Source organism: Dermochelys coriacea, chromosome 7, assembly GCF_009764565.3.
Source record: "Dermochelys coriacea isolate rDerCor1 chromosome 7, rDerCor1.pri.v4, whole genome shotgun sequence".
Classification (NCBI taxonomy): Eukaryota; Metazoa; Chordata; order Testudines; family Dermochelyidae; genus Dermochelys; species Dermochelys coriacea.
The window spans coordinates 16710533-16728757 of NC_050074.1; the positions used below are offsets into that span (position 1 = coordinate 16710533).

The 18225-nt window shown below is 39.9% G+C and overlaps 1 protein-coding gene across 1 annotated transcript in view; it reads left to right on the forward strand.

Annotated features, from left to right (window-relative positions):
* GRM7 (glutamate metabotropic receptor 7) overlaps window positions 1–18225 on the forward strand; it is a 587975-nt gene that overhangs the window by 868 nt on the left and 568882 nt on the right. The window lies entirely within an intron of this gene.

Here is an 18225-nt window from a genome sequence, read left to right on the forward strand (position 1 = left end):
TGCATCCTACTCTTTTTTTTAAACTAGTCTTAATCTGAAATAACCCAAGAGAATAAGTCTACACTAGCTTTAGACTGAAGCAAATGAGATCTTTACTGTCCAAGCAGCATACTTGCTGCAAGTGAATTTGCATATAATAGAAAGGATAAATTGTGAATTATAACTATTGATTAGTTCTCAAACTTGATTAGGGATTTCCTCCCTACCCCAACCTCAACTGTTCTGTATTTCCATTTAATTTATGGATGTCATTATGGCCTGATCAATAGCCTTCTTATGTTTCAGTTTCTGAGTTTGTTCATTAATGAGACTAATGTTCTTTTTTGTGTGTGTGAAGACAGTAAAAGGCAAAAAGCTCTTCAGTGTGTAGGCACTTTTTCATGTTCCATACTTCTAATTATATTCATTTTTTCCATCTTTTAGTTCAACTAATGCTAAAAATCAGCTAAACAATAGGAAAAGAGAAGAAAATTGAAGGGTTAGGGGTTTTTTACAATACAGTAATTTACATTAAAAAACATGAGGAAGTGGCATGACATGAGTATCTCACCATTCATTTATCATGTGGTCAAATTTTTGGGTATTTGAATTATAAAAATTATGTTCACTTTGCTATAATAAAGGACCTGTCACCATTCCCACTAAAAACACTAGGTTTTAGGATTTTTCATCTTGTCTGCTAACAATAATTCTGGGCTAAAGATTAATATACACAGTATTAATCCAGAATTGACTCTGTATTCAACCAGGGGTGGTAGGTTTATAGAAATCTTGGTGGTGCCCAGAACCCACCCCCTGCAAACTCTGCCCCCCCAAACTCTGCCCCCCATCTGCCCAAGGCTCTGGGAGGGAGTTTGGGTGGGGGGAGGAGGTCTGGGGTGTAGGCCCTAGGCTGGGGCAGGGGATTGGGGTGCAGGCTCTAGGAGGGGATTTGGGGATGGGAGGGGGTACAGGGGTGAGCGCTCTGGCTGGGGCTGGAGTTGAGGGGTTTGTGGTGTGGGGGGGCTCAGGGCTGGGGCAGAAGATTGAGGGTGCGGTGGTGGGTGAAAGCTCTCGCTGGGATTGTGGGTTCTGGGGTGGGGCAGGGCTGGGGATGAGTTTGGGCTGCAGGCAGGCTGCTCTGTGATAGGGGCCAGAGGGGAGGACTCCCCCCAGCCCTTTCCCTGCCGGCAGCAGCGAGCTCTGGGGGAGGACCTCCCCTTCCCCCCCCCAGCACACTCACCCCCACCACTGTCACTGCATGTGCTCCTAGGGCCCCTCTCAGGTCCAGGAATCTCCCTCGCCTCCCCCATGGTGGGTGCCGGGGGGGTGCTGTGTGCGCCTCCTCCCCTGACTGTAGCCTCACTGAGGGTGAGGGGTGGGGCTGCCTCCTTGCCCAGCATGGGGCAGGAGTGGTGACTGTCGGCTGAGGGGTCCCCTGTGCTGGTGGAAGGGCAGGCTCAGAGTCAGTGGGCCCTGGCAGTGGAGATGGGGGGACTAGGACCCTGTGGCAGCAGTTGCTGCAGGGAGGCAGCATGGAGTTGCATGGAAGAGGCAGGAGCAGGGATGCTCTGCTCCGGAGCCCGGGGGGGGGGGAGGCCAGGAGCAGCTAGAGGGGGTGGGGGGACACTCGGGGGAGGTGTGGGGGGGCACCCAGCCCCAAATATTGGTGGAGCTGGGCCCCTGGGCTGTGAATATTACTGGTGCTAAGGCACCATGTGGAGATATAACTCACCGCCCCTGATTCCAACAGTTATAAAAATAAAATACTTATTCATTTTTCAGACCTAAAAGGACATCTTCCCCTTTCCAGAAGACAGGGCTTACAAATATCTTTATAGTGCCTACTAATTATAAGTTTAAAAACCAAGGAACAAATCCTGCTGTAAATCATTGCTGTCAATGACGTTACAATAGAGAAGTGCCAATGTACACCAGCTAAGATTGTGAGGGGATTTTTTAACTATAATTTTGAAGGCATACACTGTATCATAGTCTTCAACCTAAGTCTCCTCCCATAGTTTCAAGTGCTCCTGCAGTCAGCAAAATGAATCTTTTTAAAATAGTATTGAGCTTTTATATTTGTCAAGTATTCCATCTAAAGGTCTTGCGGATCCATTTTGCTCAGTTTAGAGGTAAAAAATTGTCTGACTTCAAGCCCTTCAACTTGATGTCTGAAATGAAAGTGAAGTTGAATTCTTTTTGCTTCTTACATCTTTTCTGAATCAAAAAAATGTTGTGGGGAAGAATAGAAAACCTGACATCCTCTAGCTGTCTGACATCATAGTAATCAAACCTCATTTTGTCAGTAAAATATATCTCTGATATGGAAGACACAGATGTTTCATATGAAGGTGCCATTTTCGTATGATTTTTCTGAATACAAACATGCTTTAAATAAGATAAGTACGTGCATCCTAAATGATTCACTTGAGCTGAGGTATGTTTTGGATAAAAAGTAGTGTGTGTGGTTTACAAAACATTTGCAAATGTCAATAGTTTCCAAGTTTGGTGTCCAGTATTATATGCCTAACCCAAGAGACAAAGGCACAAACTGTGGACATACATGTTTGCACATCTTTAGCATTTGTTCAATTTTACATTCTCTCTTAAAAGGGATTTTTAGAGTGCAGACATACAACTGACATTAAGCACATCTGAATAATGTGATATTAATGTTTCCAAGTATTGATGACATGGACTGGTGTGGCCAATCATATCAGGAATCAAATATGCAAAAGGTTTCTTAGCATTTATTGCTATATGTGTTGTAACAACTCAGAAGCACCTCTTCTTAAAGAAAAATAGCTTAACCAATATAGAAATTATAAATATATAAAATATAAATAAAATTATCTTTTTGAGAATACAGACTAACACAGCTGCTACTCTGAAACTTAACCAATATAAAATACATATTTAACCATCAAATCAAAACAGCTATGAAAAATCTACTGTAGCCTATCAAGCATTTTAAAATACTTGTTACGTGTAGTTAGTCATTTGGACCAAAATAAACAACTTTAGAAGCCTGAAATGCAGGTTCAGTGATCTTCTGTTCAGAGTACCAACTCCAAATAACAGAGTAAAGAAATACAGATGCTGAGTTTTATATACAGGTTCCTCATGTAAAGAAACAGAATGAACAAATGGAAAGCAGAAATTACAGATGACTGGGATGGTCCTAAACAACAAACAGCGTGGGCTAAATTGTAGCTATGCGCCAAACTCTCGTGGACTGCAGTCAGAGCTGTGAATGTGTATTTGAAGGAAGGATTTGATCCTTGTAATCCAGAGCCGCCTCTTTAACGATCTGCTGTGCTGAAGTCAGTGGAAGCAGAATTGGGCCCTTATAAAGCATGAGCCAAATTTTTGACTCTGGCTCAGTTGTACACAGTGAGGGACCCGAGGAGGAGTCATGGGGGACAGGGTGCCTCTGGTGTAAGTCAGGGCATCCCTGGATTACACTATCCAAAAGTGAACCCCATAGCAGTTTTGTCAGTGGGAATCAGTAGAATATAAGGAGCTTGGGTCATGCCTCCTCCCTCCTACTAGGAGTAGGTGCTGTACAACCAGCTACACAGACTCTGCTCAAGCGGATTTCTCCTGAGCCTGGGGAATTCCCATCCAACCTTCTAGGGCAGTTGGAATGGAGTTAAGGGGCCAAAGGCAGGAGCAACTGTTTAGCCTCATAGTTTTCATTGTTCTGACTGTATAGTGTACTCATTATACTGGGCCAGATGTCACCCTCAGACATGTTTACAACTCCTAATTGAGCTCAATGGGAGGGGTAGGTAGGTAGGTGTGTATTTGAGGAAGGAAACTGGTATGTATTTCTCAGTAGGGACTAGTCCTAGTTCCAATGGAGCTGATGTTTAAAGCCCCATCCTCTTTGAAAGGAGCATCAAGGCCATGATGCTTATTTTAGATTTTTTTTTTTTTAATTCTTGCCCATATAGAATTTGTCAATTTTTGCTGTGCAGATTATCTACCCAGTGCATCAGAATAACTTTTTTTTTTTTTTGCAGTTGTTGCATGTATATTTACTTTAGGACCCTAAGGAGTCTTCAAAATACAGACAAATGACAAATCAACATAATTGAAATATCAATACCAAAATATTCACTAGCTGTGCACATCAAAAATAATGATATATCCCTTTAAGACTCCAGGGACTAGTAGTATGTTTTGTTCCATCATTGATTGATTTAATATTCTCCACCCACCCCTTTGCTATGGGAACCTTGAGAGTTTGCCCAGTGACCCATCTCCTGAAATTAAGTGAGTAATAAAGATTCTGCATTCAGAATGTAACTGACAAAATTGTTAAAAGCTGTGGTAGGGAAATTAAAAATCCAGTTCCTTGGTTCATAGATGGGTCCATAATGCGGAAACCACCTTTCTCCCTGTATGATATTACAGTAGTCATACCTCAAAATTTGCCAAATCCCAAATGTGGAATGCAGGGGGAGAGACAGATTTAAAATAAAGGGCACACAAAATGATTCATGAAGTATACTTTAAATGCTGTGGGAATTATCCCTTGATGTTACCAGAAGATTTGAAATCACTTTTACTAATTTTTCTAATCCGATAATCAAGGTTGTAGTCTGCCCTAAAGGAAATTCCAGGGAAAGCCGCAGCTTGCTAACTTTCCCTTGAAAAGACGGGGATAAGGACGGTCAAGAACAGGCAAGCGAGCAGCAAATTATTTGAAAACAAAAATATTTAGAAGTGAGTGGTTATAGTGTTTTTAAAAAAAAAGTAGATAAAAATAGGGTTACAGTTAAAGGAATGAAGGGGTGTGGCAAATAAAAATGCAACACTAAAATTAATTCTGGCATATAACAATAATAGAATCATTCACTCTATACCTTGTTACATGTTTGTTATATTGTATTAATATATTTACTAAACATTCCATATTAAATACTTAAAAACTAAGTATTTAGTAAGCGCTGGCCTGGTGGTTACTAAATGGGTAGGAGACTATCTCACTCAGTCCACAAGCATTCAGCTTTATTTACACTTGAAACCCATACATGTGAGGAATAAATGAGTAAAGAGAAAGATTAGGCTTACAGGAAACTTCCTTTTAATTCCTCGGAGACCATCTTTGATCCTTCTGCTCTGTCTTGATGCTCGGGAGTGTGGTTTGTGGGTCGCTGGCGTGGAGCGGCTATGCAGGTAGCTGATATGGAAGCCTGCTAAGGTAACAGCTGTGGTGGCCTTCTGCTGGCTGGGTGGCAGAAACAGCCATTGTCAGGGGCAACCAGGGAACCCTGGATGGACTGCTGTTACTGCTTTCTTCGAGGGCTGCTTGGGAAGGTTGCTAGCAAGTATGGGTTGTGGTGCTACCGTGTGGCGTGGCTAGGGTGAAAAGGCTGTTAGCAACTTAGCAGAAGCTCTTGCTATGGCTTATGGTGCTGTTGTAGTAGGAGCCGCTTTGTGAGCGATGGCCACTAGTGAGCGTTGTCTGAGGCTAGTGAGCACTGTCGATGCTTGTGATCGTGGGTAGCTTGCTACTCTGCTGCTTGAAGGCAATATTTAGCTTTCTTACCTGGCTGGGTTCCACTGGTGTGGTTGCTGCAGTTCTGAGAGTGTCTTCTTTCTTCCAGGTATCCTGCAGCATTCTGCTCTCCTTCAGGTGCCTGTCCTCTACAAGGCACTCTGCTGGCTGTTGCCTTTGTATATGATTTACAGCTCATTGGCTGAATTACGATAATTAGTTTCATGGATTTGCGTATGCTAATTTGTCAGTGTACCAACATGTGACACAAGTTTAGTTAATCAGCTTCCAGAGATTAGCATATGTTTAATTAGTCACATGTCTTTGTAGCACCTTCTCCTCCCATAGACTTCTATGGTCTCAACATATTCCTGTGGAGTTTTTCAGCTGACCTTTGGATGAATCCTAGCTACTTCCTGTTTGAAAGTCCCATGTATTCCTATGGGCTTCAATGTATCTCTATGGGATTTGGCTGAATTATTTCCCACAGGAAGTGGAATTTACCATTGCATCATATGATGTAATGAATCCACTTTTTAGGCAGTGGATCCCTATGTGACCAAGAAGGGGGTCTTCCACTATATTGCATCATCCTAAGGCCACTATTACTAGATTTTTCTAATGTAAACTATTCTTAATATTTTTAATTACAGACTTAGTCTTAAAACTAATTACTGTTCTGAGCATTTAAAACAAGTGGTGATAGTATCAGGACTCTTATGTCCAATTAAGCAGTTTATCATTTTTCTGAAAACCATCCTGAGGTTTTTTCACAAATTTCCAATTTAAAGTGTTCTAAGGCATTTTAGGCAACTGAGGCAAAAATCTCTGGTCACATTGAGAGTAAATTATGTTTTCTACAACCTCGGAGTAACTTCATTATTTCTTGGGTAAATAGTTTTTAGTGATTAAAAGTAAAGTTAGCAGATGTGTGGAACACTGGAAGCTTTGAGTCTGAAATGACTAACATCCTTTCTCTTTCAAGAGGTATGAGGTCAGTCAGCCAAGATTCTCCACTAGAGCTGCCTTGATTGAGGGCTCAAATGGTGCCTGATCTTCCTCTATTTCAAGTCCATGGGAGCTTTACATTGACTTGGATAAATGCAGGTTCAAGCTCCAATACAGTACTTTTTGACTAATGGCTAAATATTCTGATTTTTTTTTTTTTCAGGAAGCGTGCTAAAGTCCCCTTGACTTTGATGGCTCTTAAGCACATGCTTAAAGGATAGTCTTAAGTGCTCTCCAAAATCAGAGCCTTAAATGGGAAGGAGCTGACAGCAGGATCTCTGTAGAGGACCTCTGATTTGTTCGCTTTCTGACCTTGCAGTGAACTCAGTCAGTGTCCATGATTGATTGAATGGGGTTCGGTGGTGGGTTTTTTTTTTTTTTTTTTTTTTTAAAACCTCAGGCTCTATAGTGTGTATTTGGGCCTTTCATCAGCTTGTTTTGGACAGTTGATTTGTTTGTGTTTTTTCCTTATCCTAGCACTAGGAATAGGAGCTCTATGAACTGATCTAAATAAGTAGTATTAAGCTCATTTTTAATAATCATATTTTTAAAAAGCTTCATTTTTATAATAAAATTACTGCCTATGATTAATGATACTTAAAATGCTGTTTATGTACATAATAGGTATCTAACAAAGGTAAATATGTCTTTCACCATTCCTGAGTTTAGTATTGTTGTACATTCTAACACAAGACTACTTGCACTGCAGTATGTTAAAGTTTCAATAGAATCATGTTTTTAAGATTATTTTTAACATACGATCTGTCCTACCTAAATTAACACTGACAATGTGTAGGTTTTAAGCTCAGCATTTGCACATTACTGTTTTGTGGCTTTAACTCTCAAAGGCTTGCAACTAATTTTTATGGTATTTTCTCCTTTGCTGCTATTGTAAATAAATCACATATAGGCCCAAAAGTAATGAGCAGAAAGGTGGCTGTTCAGTTGAATTTTAAACTAAAGTGACCTAATTCCTATCAAAAATAATTAAGATACAAAAATGTACTCCCTAAACAACTGTTTCAAGCCATAAAACTGGGCAGACTATAGTCTGCGGTCTAATTGTTTTATGTTTGAGAGCTATACACTATATGGTTAACCATATAAGTACAAGCTGTGTGACTCATTTTGGAGTAGATCTTGGATCAGTACCAGATTTCTCAGCCCTGCAGGTCAAACATTTTAATGTTAAAAGACTTCAGCTTTTGGTCCACCAATACTTGAGGCACAATAGGCTTGATCACTGAAGTCAATGTTGGGAATCTTTTTCCGTTGGCTTCATTGAACATTGGCCAGCACAGTGGTGCATAAATTTCTACACATGATGAAATGTTTGAAGGCTCAGGCCCTTTTGATGGGTTTTTTCCCCCACTAACATAAATGATATTCATAACCACTTAATAGACGGTAGCTTGAAGAAAAAAAATCTCATCCCCAAATGTTCTTCAACCTGAGTCAGCCTTAGAGCTATGTCCTTGCTTATTGTAGTCCATGGACAATAATGCTCTATATACATTGAATCTTAATCCATCAGAAGCATCTATAAAGCTCTGCGCTTCTGGTTTTGCAACCTGTTCCACTAGCCTAATGCACACCCTTTTGTGACTATAATGAAATGGACTGGTTTCTTTGCAATAGCCATAGCTGCAGCTATATCCTGCTACAAAAGTTTTACCTAAAGAGACCACTTGACAAGTAAGTTTAGATCTAGTGTAGAAGTGATGAAAAATATCTGAATGTCAAAAGCTCCTCTGCTAGTGTTAACTGCTAGCATTATGTAATTTCACCTTGTTGGGTCTACGGCCTTGGTGTTTGGGATGTCGAAGGGTTTCGGGTGGATTTTTTTTTTAAACAAGAAATGGTGGCCTAACAGTTTGGTGGCATCAATAATTCCCTTATTAAGCCCTCTGTACCCATTATAGTTGTGCTTTTACTTTTTTTTTCCAAGTTGGTTTCTAGGCAACCAGTAAGAATTGAATTGCATTAAGCTATTATTTCAAGACTGCAACCCAGCTCAGGATTCTTCAGCATGTTTGTTGTTCTCTCTCTCTCTCTCTCTCTCTCTCTCTCTCTCTCTCTCTCTCTCTCTCTCTCTCTCTCTCTCTCAAGTTTCCTCATAAAACCCCTTTATTGGTTTAATGTTCATTGGTACCCAGTCCAGAGAATTGATTTTTAACCCTCATATTAATTCAAAAAGACCCTGATAGGGAAATAGTTGGGTCATAGCTGTCAAAACTGGGGGAGAAACACACAGAATGCATTTAAAATTGACTTTATTGTAACCAGTGAACTATAAATAACAAGTTGAAACTTTCCTAGATTCAGAAGCACATGACACGGTACTTGTGTTGGGTGTAACTGACATCAGGATCAAACACTGTCTTAGAAAAGTACATATTATGCAGGTATTGGTGGGCGAACTTGACCCCATATTTAGACAATGAAAACGCATAGCAAGAGCCACAATATAAGTCACAAATGTGGTCCAGTGGCAGTACATAGCTTATTACTTTAAATAAATGGCACAAATAAGTGACTCAAGAACAGATGTAACATCTTCCCCATTTCTCAAGCTCACTCTGGATCAATACCCAGCACACTCAATGCTGCTGCCCTTGTCACCCGAGACAAGGCTGTGTTCCCTTCCTGTACCAGTGCTTTCACCACGTCTGTACCCAGGCCCCTGAGAAGCATCTGTTTTGTTTCTTACTCAAAATCCCCACAATATATACATTCAGACATGCAATGTGCAAGTGCAATGCAACAATGAGTCTTTGCCCCAGAAACAGCGAATCTTTCCCCAATATCAGCATTTGTTAAGTGTGGCTTCCCCAGAAACTCCTCCTAGCAAGTGCAGGTTTCAAAAAAAAAAAAAAAATCAGTCTGACAGTATAATCTTGAAAGAAACTCCATTTCTTGGACAATTGGAGTGACACATGAGCCAAATGTTATGCTGGGGAGGGGGAAGATCTCAGAGACCCCCCAAATCTTTTGGTGCATTTTGGCAGGAGGACACTATGGGTATGATGATAAGAACAATGCTGAAAGATCCATCTAATCATAACTCCTGCCTCCAAACAAAATGATGCTGGAAGACCTGTGTAATTTGGGGTTTAACTCTAATACCATTAGTGACTTTTTTCTATGCAAAAACATAACTAACAAGATAAATCCAATGCAGAACGATTGACCTGATAGTTTGAGTATATTTAATACATGAAGACACAGGCATGAGAATTTTTTTTGTGTTGGGATCAGACCCCAAAACATTAGGAGGGTTAAAATTGCAGTGTCTGCACTTGTGTGGTTTTAACAACTACCTTTCTCCTTATTATTTGTGATTTTTTTATTTTATTTTTTTTTTAAGTAAAGGTCACTGAGGAGTGGGTGGTACTGTTTCTGGTTTGCTATTAGTTCAACAGATTCTTCACTTAAAAGAACTGATCCTTTATTATTCTTCAAGACTACATAACTCAATACTGGCTGACCCTAAATCAAAACTCTGATAACATGAATGATTTCCTTATGGGAGGCAATTTAGAGATCGTGTACTAGGAGTCAAATTTCCATGCTGACCAGGACTAACCAGATACCAATAAAGTCTAGAGTGCTGTACCATCTATCCATTTAAAAATAATTCTTTTTTTTATAGGCCTTCAGACTTGTATTTTAAAATCCCCTGAACCTACAGAATGAGACTTGTTTTGCACTATTGACTTGGAGACCCTGTAAAAACACATAATAGCAAATCAAAACTAGCTTGCTAACCAAGGAGTCCAGAAGGATATTTTTTTTTCTTGCCAGCATTCCATTCCATTACTATAGTCTCTTCTTCCACCTGCAGTGCCTTAAGATGAATGACCCTCCACTGCTCTCCCCTAAGTTCCATTCAGTAGAAATGATTTTACAAGAAATGATTTTACAAGATTTTATAACTGCTTTAAAAGATGCTTGTAGCCCTAAGTAGTGACATTTTAGTTTATAAGATGCTATTACTGATTGCATGTCCTCCTCTAGCATTTCACCTCTGGATTCCTGTTGAACTTGCATAACGTCTTGGCAATTTTCCAGTGGCATCAAAAGCCCTCTTCTTGGGCTATAGTGTGGAGATCATTGACCATGTAGTGGTTGGCTTACATTGGTTCCTGTCTTTTTAAACTGTATTTCTCACTTCTGTGGTCCCAGCACTGTCCCCTCCATTGCTTCTGTGATCTCTTTAATATGGCAGGTGAGGAAGCTTCCTGGCCCTGCACGTGTAGTCAGAATTACAGCAGAGATTCTGTAAAATAGCTGATATGACTGGGTATCTTGGTTGCTCTGAGACTTCTAGTAAGTGAATTGAGCTTAAATGGTGTGGCAAAGAGGAAAGAAGACTACTAGTTACAATAATTCAGGCAGAATGTCACACTGGATTATATAAGAATATCTGCATCCCCATGAAACTATTTATTCTAATTTTCAACCTACATCTATAAGGTGGCAATATGAAGCCTTAATCTGACTAGTGTGAGCCCCCAAGAGAAAACAAGTCAAAATTGACCCCAAGGTTAGAAACTAATGGTATCAGGAGAAAGATATGGTGGTCATTGATTTGGGGGGGGGGATATTCAGAGGAAAGAGGGGACAGCATTTGAACAGACTTAAGGAGCAATGGTTCAATTTTTTTGTCCACATTTGTTTTGCGAGAAATTGGATGATGGTCAAAGATGACTATCAAGAAAGGCAGTCAGGCAACACAGAGTTGTTGCCTGGTTGTCATAAATGATGGAAAACTACTTTATAGTCAGCTGTACACATACAACATTGATATTTATAAGAATTGTATAATGTTCTGTAGCTATAGATCTCTTCTTACTAAGACAAGACCCAGAAAAGATCTCTAGCATGGGGAGACACAATTGCTATTTGGATCGTAATAGTGATGCTTTAGTCTCTAGTGACAATGTGAAAGAAACAGGAATTAAACCAGGCCATAATAGTGCCTGATGAGCTGGTATTAGAGTCAGAAATTTGAAGTTAGCCCTACTGTGGTGTAAAGAAACCTATGATAAAATAACCATTAAAAGGAAAATTATTACAATTAACTTAATCAGTTCTTGGCCTTTCCCCACCATGATTTACCAACATGACCCAGTAGAGGCTAGTGACATCTGAAAGTGGGAAGGTAAAGATGGCATGTATGTTTGGATTGAAATTACAGCCGTGTGTAAAGATTTATACATTAGATATAAAACCAGGCAGACATTGCCTAGCCTCCATGGACTTTGGAGCTGACTCACCCTCACCTGAAGGTTAAGTGTGTCCAGTCTGGATCCTCTGCATACACAGGACCAGATCTGAAACCCATTGAAGTCAGTGGGAGTCTTCTCCTTGGCTTGGTAAAGGTGTGAATTAGTGCCAATTGTGTTAGTAGTTTTTGGTGAAGCTGAGCCTGGAGCTAAGGGAAGAGCTACCAATGAATTTCACAAAAGACACTAAAACACTGTGGTAAAAAACTCATGGTCTTACAAACAAGTTCTAAAAGAAATGCCTTTTCAGATGAAGATGGATAGCTTCTAGGGAAAAAATGTAGCTAGATCAAGATGGATCAATAATCTAACTCATTAGTAGGTTTTTTCAAGTGCAGTTTTTTAATTTTAAATTTTATAGCTGTATAATAGCCAATCACATCAAAATGTGTCAAACTAAGTGGAACAAAAGGAAACAATGTCTCTTAAAGCTTCCTTTAAAAATCAAAATAATTACAAAGGCCTGCCATCCAAACGACAGAGATGTAAACAATTTGTGCCCTGTTCTAGAAGCCATAAGGAATTTTATAGTCCCCAAAGAATGTACGTGATGGCATAGAAAGCCCAAGCAATAAACATTGAACAAGGTCAGAAATTCTTACTGTTACTACTGTAAAGATGTTTCAACATATCTTGCCATCCTGTAGAATCATTGTGGAATCACCCTGTAAAGTCATTGGGAATGCCCCACCCCATCAGCAAATAAAAAATAGAACAGTTGTGGCCAAAATATTGCTTCTAATTGTGTTCCATTGCTGGGGCATATTTTATTAAACATTTTCATCACTTTAAATGACACGTATATGCCACACCAGATTTATTTCTGTAATTAAATGAATTTTTGTTTACCAGCAGAAATAAAGCTGATGGAAGACACCCCATTGGCAACATAATTCAAATGTCATGAATTATTACTGAGATCAGCCTAATGGAATAATAATTTTTTTCACTACAGGTTAGTGAATTGTATCTCATGTCTCTATCCTCTGGAAATTGTGCCAGAAATTGTGCCGGGGGGGCAAGGGGAAGGAGCAATTTGTCCAGTTATATATCTGAAAGCTATGGAATCAGGTATACAGTGGAGGAGTGTGTTCATCTCCAAGATCCTTCTTCAGTAGCAAGAGATTTTTAGATAGCAAAGTTACTAGTAGACTGTGTTTAAATTTGAATATTAGGTCAGTTTTTGAAAATGGCTGCCACAGAGCCTCCCATTTTCTGAAAATTTGCACTAGTAAATAATTGTGAGCTAAATTGTGCTGGCACAATTGATGCCATTAAGACATTTAGCTGCCTGAGTTGATTTAAATGATGTGATTTGCATGCACCATTTAGGAGGCTTCTTCTGGAAAACCTGCACCACTATTCACATCTGAAAGGTGCAATAGTAGCATCAAAACATTGCTGGGCATCGAATGCACTTTGTGAAATGTGGGGCAGCCTGCTACTAAGAGAGAATCACTCTGTTGTGGATGAGTGCTGTTGCAATTGTAGGATCAGCTGGTCAAATGAGCAGCATGCTAGTGTTATGCAGAAGGTTAGTAATAACAGAACAGTGGTCGGAGGTTAGAGCTGCAATACATATGTAATTTAACCGGATGGCTTTCGGGGGTGGGAAAAACAACATAAATTGGGACTGTGGAAGAAAGGAAAGTGTGAAACTGGTTCAATACAATATGAATTGTGTCAACTCGGAAAAGAAATGCCCAGCTTTACTTATCCAGTTTTGATTTTTTTTTATCCTTCTCTGGTTTCTTTTAGATCCCCATTACTGTACTACCTGAACACTCCTAGTCTCTAAGTAACTATTCTCACAACATGCTGTTGAAGTAGGGGGAAGTACCTTTATTTTTTTTTTAAATGGATGGGGAATTGAGGCGCAGAGATAAATGACTTAGGGGTGAAGGTGGAAATTTAGCCTAGGTCTCCAGTGATTGAAGCCCGCACCCTAACCACTAGACTATATCCTTCCTCTGATCTTAAGAACCGAGTAACAGGACCAGGAATCTACCTGTCCAGAATGACATTTATAAGGTCAATTAAAAAAAACTTTGAGACAGGTAAATTTTGGTTAATCTTCTCAAGAAGGCCCAAAAGGCATTCAGCTTTCTCTTTGCAGATTCAAACTGCTGCTAAATTCCTGGTTTCTTGAAGCTTCCGTTTGATAATGAAAATATCAAATCACTTTGACACACACAGACTGGAAGTTTCAGCAACAAATGGATTGCTGGAAGCACCCCCAACTGGACCTTTTTAGAGCGGTTATTTTCAGATGCAAGTTGTTATATTTTAAGTGTATGTGCAAGGTTCCTTCCCCACTCTGAACTCTAGGGTACAAATGTGGGGGCCTGCATGAAAACCCCCCAAGCTTATTTTTACCAGCTTAGGTTAAAACTTCCCCAGCGTACAAACTATTTTACCTTTTGCCCTGGGACTTTTTTGCTGCCACCACCAAGCGTCTAACAAATATATAATCGGGAAAGAGCCCGCTTGGAAACATCTTTCCCCCCAAAAATCCTCCCCAAACCCTACACCCCCTTTCCTGGGAAGGCTTGATAAAAAACCTCACCAATTTGCATAGGTGAACACAAACCCAAACCCTTGGATCTTAAGAACAATGAAAAAGCATTCAGATTCTTAAAAGAAGAATTTTAATAGAAGAAAAAGTAAAAGAATCGCCTCTGTAAAATCAGAATGGTAAATACCTTACAGGGTAATCAGATTCAAAATATAGAGAATCCCTCTAGGCAAAACTTCAAGTTACAAAAAGACACAAAAACAGGAATATACGTTCCATTCAGCACAGCTTATTTTCACAGCCATTTAAACAAAACAGAACCTAATGCATATCTAGCTAGATTACTTACTAAGTTCTAAGATTCCATTCCTTTCTGTTCCCGGCAAAAGCATCACACAGACAGAGAGAACCTTTGTTTCTCCCCCACTCCAGCTTTGAAAGTATCTTGTCGTCTCATTGGTCATTTTGGTCAGATGCCAGCAAGGTTATCCTAGCTTCTTAATCCTTTACAGGTGAAAAGGTTTTTCCTCTGGCCAGGAGGGATTTTAAAGGTGTTTACCTTTCTCTTTATATTTGACAGTATGTTTCAGACAAGGCAAGCAGTACATGGATTCAAACCAAATAGGAAGAAATGGTGGTTGTTGGTTTTCTGTTTGGTTGGCTTTTTTGAGAACCAGGGCTTTAAAACAAAAAGAGTGCTTTTATGTGAAACTGATAAATTGCTAGGAACTTTATGTACTTGCTCATTCCATTTGAGTCCAAGAAAACAGGCTTTGGAATATTGACTTCAAAAGGCTTTGGATCAGGTCCAACATTAAAAGTGTATGTGTATAAATATAAAAAAAACTGATTGTCCATTGTACAGTATTCAGGATCACAGAACTTTCTTCTGCTTTGGTTTTAGTTCAACAGTTTTACTACTGATATGAAGTTCTCCCAATTCAAATATTTAAATGACTATAGCCAATAACTGCTAACATCACAATTGTAAACAGTATAACTGAAACACTTACCAGTATAGGATTTGCCTTTTGTTGATAGTACCATGCTGGCCTTTACCTTGTCACTGTGCAGTACCTATTGCATCTCCATTCTCCCTGTCCTTCACCAAATCACCATCTTCATTGTTGAACTTGAGATCTATCAGCAAGAGAACCAAAGTTGTGCACATTTTTAAACAGAAACAGCACTCTCTCACAATGGTGATATTTCTGCTCAAGACTCTAGCCCCATGTGACCTGGTGTGTTCTGATATCTGGAACAGTTCATTCTCTTTGTAAAGTAGATTGCACACAACAGAACTGAAGGTTAGAAGACAGCTAAGTTGACAGTCTGAACCTACAGTTCCTCCCAGAGTTCCAAAATTGCTGGCTGCAGGGTATATGTATTGCTGGTACAGAAAATGGAAAACTAGCATAGTTGACTGAAAATGTGAGATATTGTTGATATACCATGAACTTTTGTTAGGGAACTTATGTTTAGAGGGCAATGTATGTGATGTGCTAAGTTTGTACCCAGCAGAGTCTGATGTATTGCATTACTGGCTATCCTTTCCTTCCCTTCATTATTCTGATTGCCTTAAAACTGAAAATGTTTAAACCACAAGCAAAAAGTCTTAATTTATGAATACAGATATGAACTCTCAAATATTTTGATCTAGCGAGTCTGAGTCTTTCTAGTGGGAATTAAAAAAGAAGTTTGAGTATTTTGTTTCAAATGTATTCATAACTTGCACTTCATAAAAACAGGGAGATACAACAGAATGTGCATTTTCAAACTAATAAAAATACATAATATAAGGCAAAGGTAATGCTATGCTTTCAGAAGAATTGCTTGTGGTTACTGTGATTCCTAATTATGTAGCCTTAATGCTCAACACATTTTAATCTTGCCTACTGTAAAATGCTCCTTGATCATAAACCAATGTGCCACAGTTTTGAAGCAGAATTCATGTTTAGAATAAAGTGCATTGGCAAAATTAAATGAATACAAAATCGTGACTTCTACAAATTTTCTGATCTGATCAGAGGAGCTATCAATGGAATGCTTGCACTGAGTTGCAATGTGTACTTAAATACTTCCATTGTCTTCATGGAGCACAAACAGGCCAGGGGTTGACTCCTGGCCCTGTCAAAGTCAATGGTAGTTATCCTTGGTATTGCTTGTTGTATTGCAATATTCACTCTTTAAATATTTAAGCACTATATATAAGTTAAGGATGAAGTGATACATTTAACATTGAATTTTCTTGGTGGTTTATTTATTTTAATGGATATACTTTCAGTAGAATGTGGGAAGACCCAAAGCCTATCAAAGATTCATTGACTCTTGTGGGTTTTGGAGCCAGGAGACTGGCAGATTTGTTTGAGCGTGGGCTTTCGTGGTCTGCAGCTCACTTCATCGGATGCATCCGATGGGGTGAGCTGTGGCTCACGAGGGCTTGTGCTCGGGTGGATTTGTTGGTCTCTGGGGTGCCACGGGTACTCCTTTTTCTTTTTGCGGATACAGACTGGCACGGCTGCTACTCTGAAACCCGTTAAAAGTTGTGGTGTTTCAGACTTCATAACGTACGTGTGTGTGTGTGTGTACACACAGGAAGTTGTTCAGGGATGACTTGCAAATGAAAAAAATTAGTTTCTCACACACACAGAGAAGCTAGCTTTTTCATTTGCAAGTCGTTTTCTTCTTTATCTTGTGAATTGGGTGGTACCTCTTCTGGCTTTTTTTTCTTTAGTTTCGTATATGGCACATTTTAATTACTCTAACTGTATTGAAATACAGCATTTGAGAAAACACACAAAAACAATTGTCTAAATTAGCCTATGGTCAAGATTAATTGAATAAAGGATTCAGCATCCAGAATCCATCAGAGAGGAGAGATCTAAAACTGTCTCAGATGAGAAAAAGCCTAAATTAAATGGATGGACCTTGAAGTCTTTTCAGAAACATTAAACTGTATAAGCATTTACGACGAGATAACTGGCTCTTTGGATGAGGGGAAAGCAGTGGATGTGTTGTTCCTTGCCTTTAGCAAAGCTTTTGATATGGGTCTCCCACAGAATTCTTGCCAGCAAGTTAAAGTAGTACGGGCTGGATGAATGGACTATAAGGTGGATAGAAAGCTGGCCAGATCGTCGGACTCAACAGGTAGTGATCAATGGCTCCATCTCTAGTTGGCAGCTGGTATCAAGCAGAGTGCCCCAAGGGTTGGTCCTGTGGCTGGTTTTGTTCAATAGCTTTATTAATGATCTGGAGGATGGCGTGGACTGCACCCTCAGCAAGTTTGCAGATGACACTAAACTGGGGGGAGTGGCAGATACGCTGGGTAGGAATAGGATACAGAGAGACCTAGACAAATTAGAGGATTGGGCCAAAAGAAATCTGATGAGGTTCAACAAGGACAAGTGAAGAGTCTTGCACTTAGGATGGAAGAATCCCATGCACCGCTACAGACTAGGGACCGAATGGCTAGGCAGCAGTTCTGCAGAAAAGGATCTAGGGGTTACAGTGGACCAGAAGCTGGATATGAGTCAACAGTGTGCCCTTGTTGCCAAGAAGGCTAATGGCATTGTGGGCTGTATAAGTAGGGGCATTGCCAGCAGATCGAGGGATGTGATCGTTCCCCTCTATTCGACATTGGTGAGGCCTCATCTGGAGTACTGTGTCCAGTTTTGGGCCCCACACTACAAGAAGGATGTGGAAAAATTGGAAAGCGTCCAGCGGCCAGGCTTGAAAAATGATTAGGGGACTGGCACACATGATTTATGAGGAGAGGCTGAGGGACCTGGGATTGTTTAGTCTGCAGAAGAGAAGAATGAGGGGGGATTTGATAGCTTCTTTCAACTACCTGAAAGGGGGTTCCAAAGAGGATGGATCTAGACTGTTCTCAGTGGTAGCAGATGACAGAACAAGGAGTAATGGTCTCA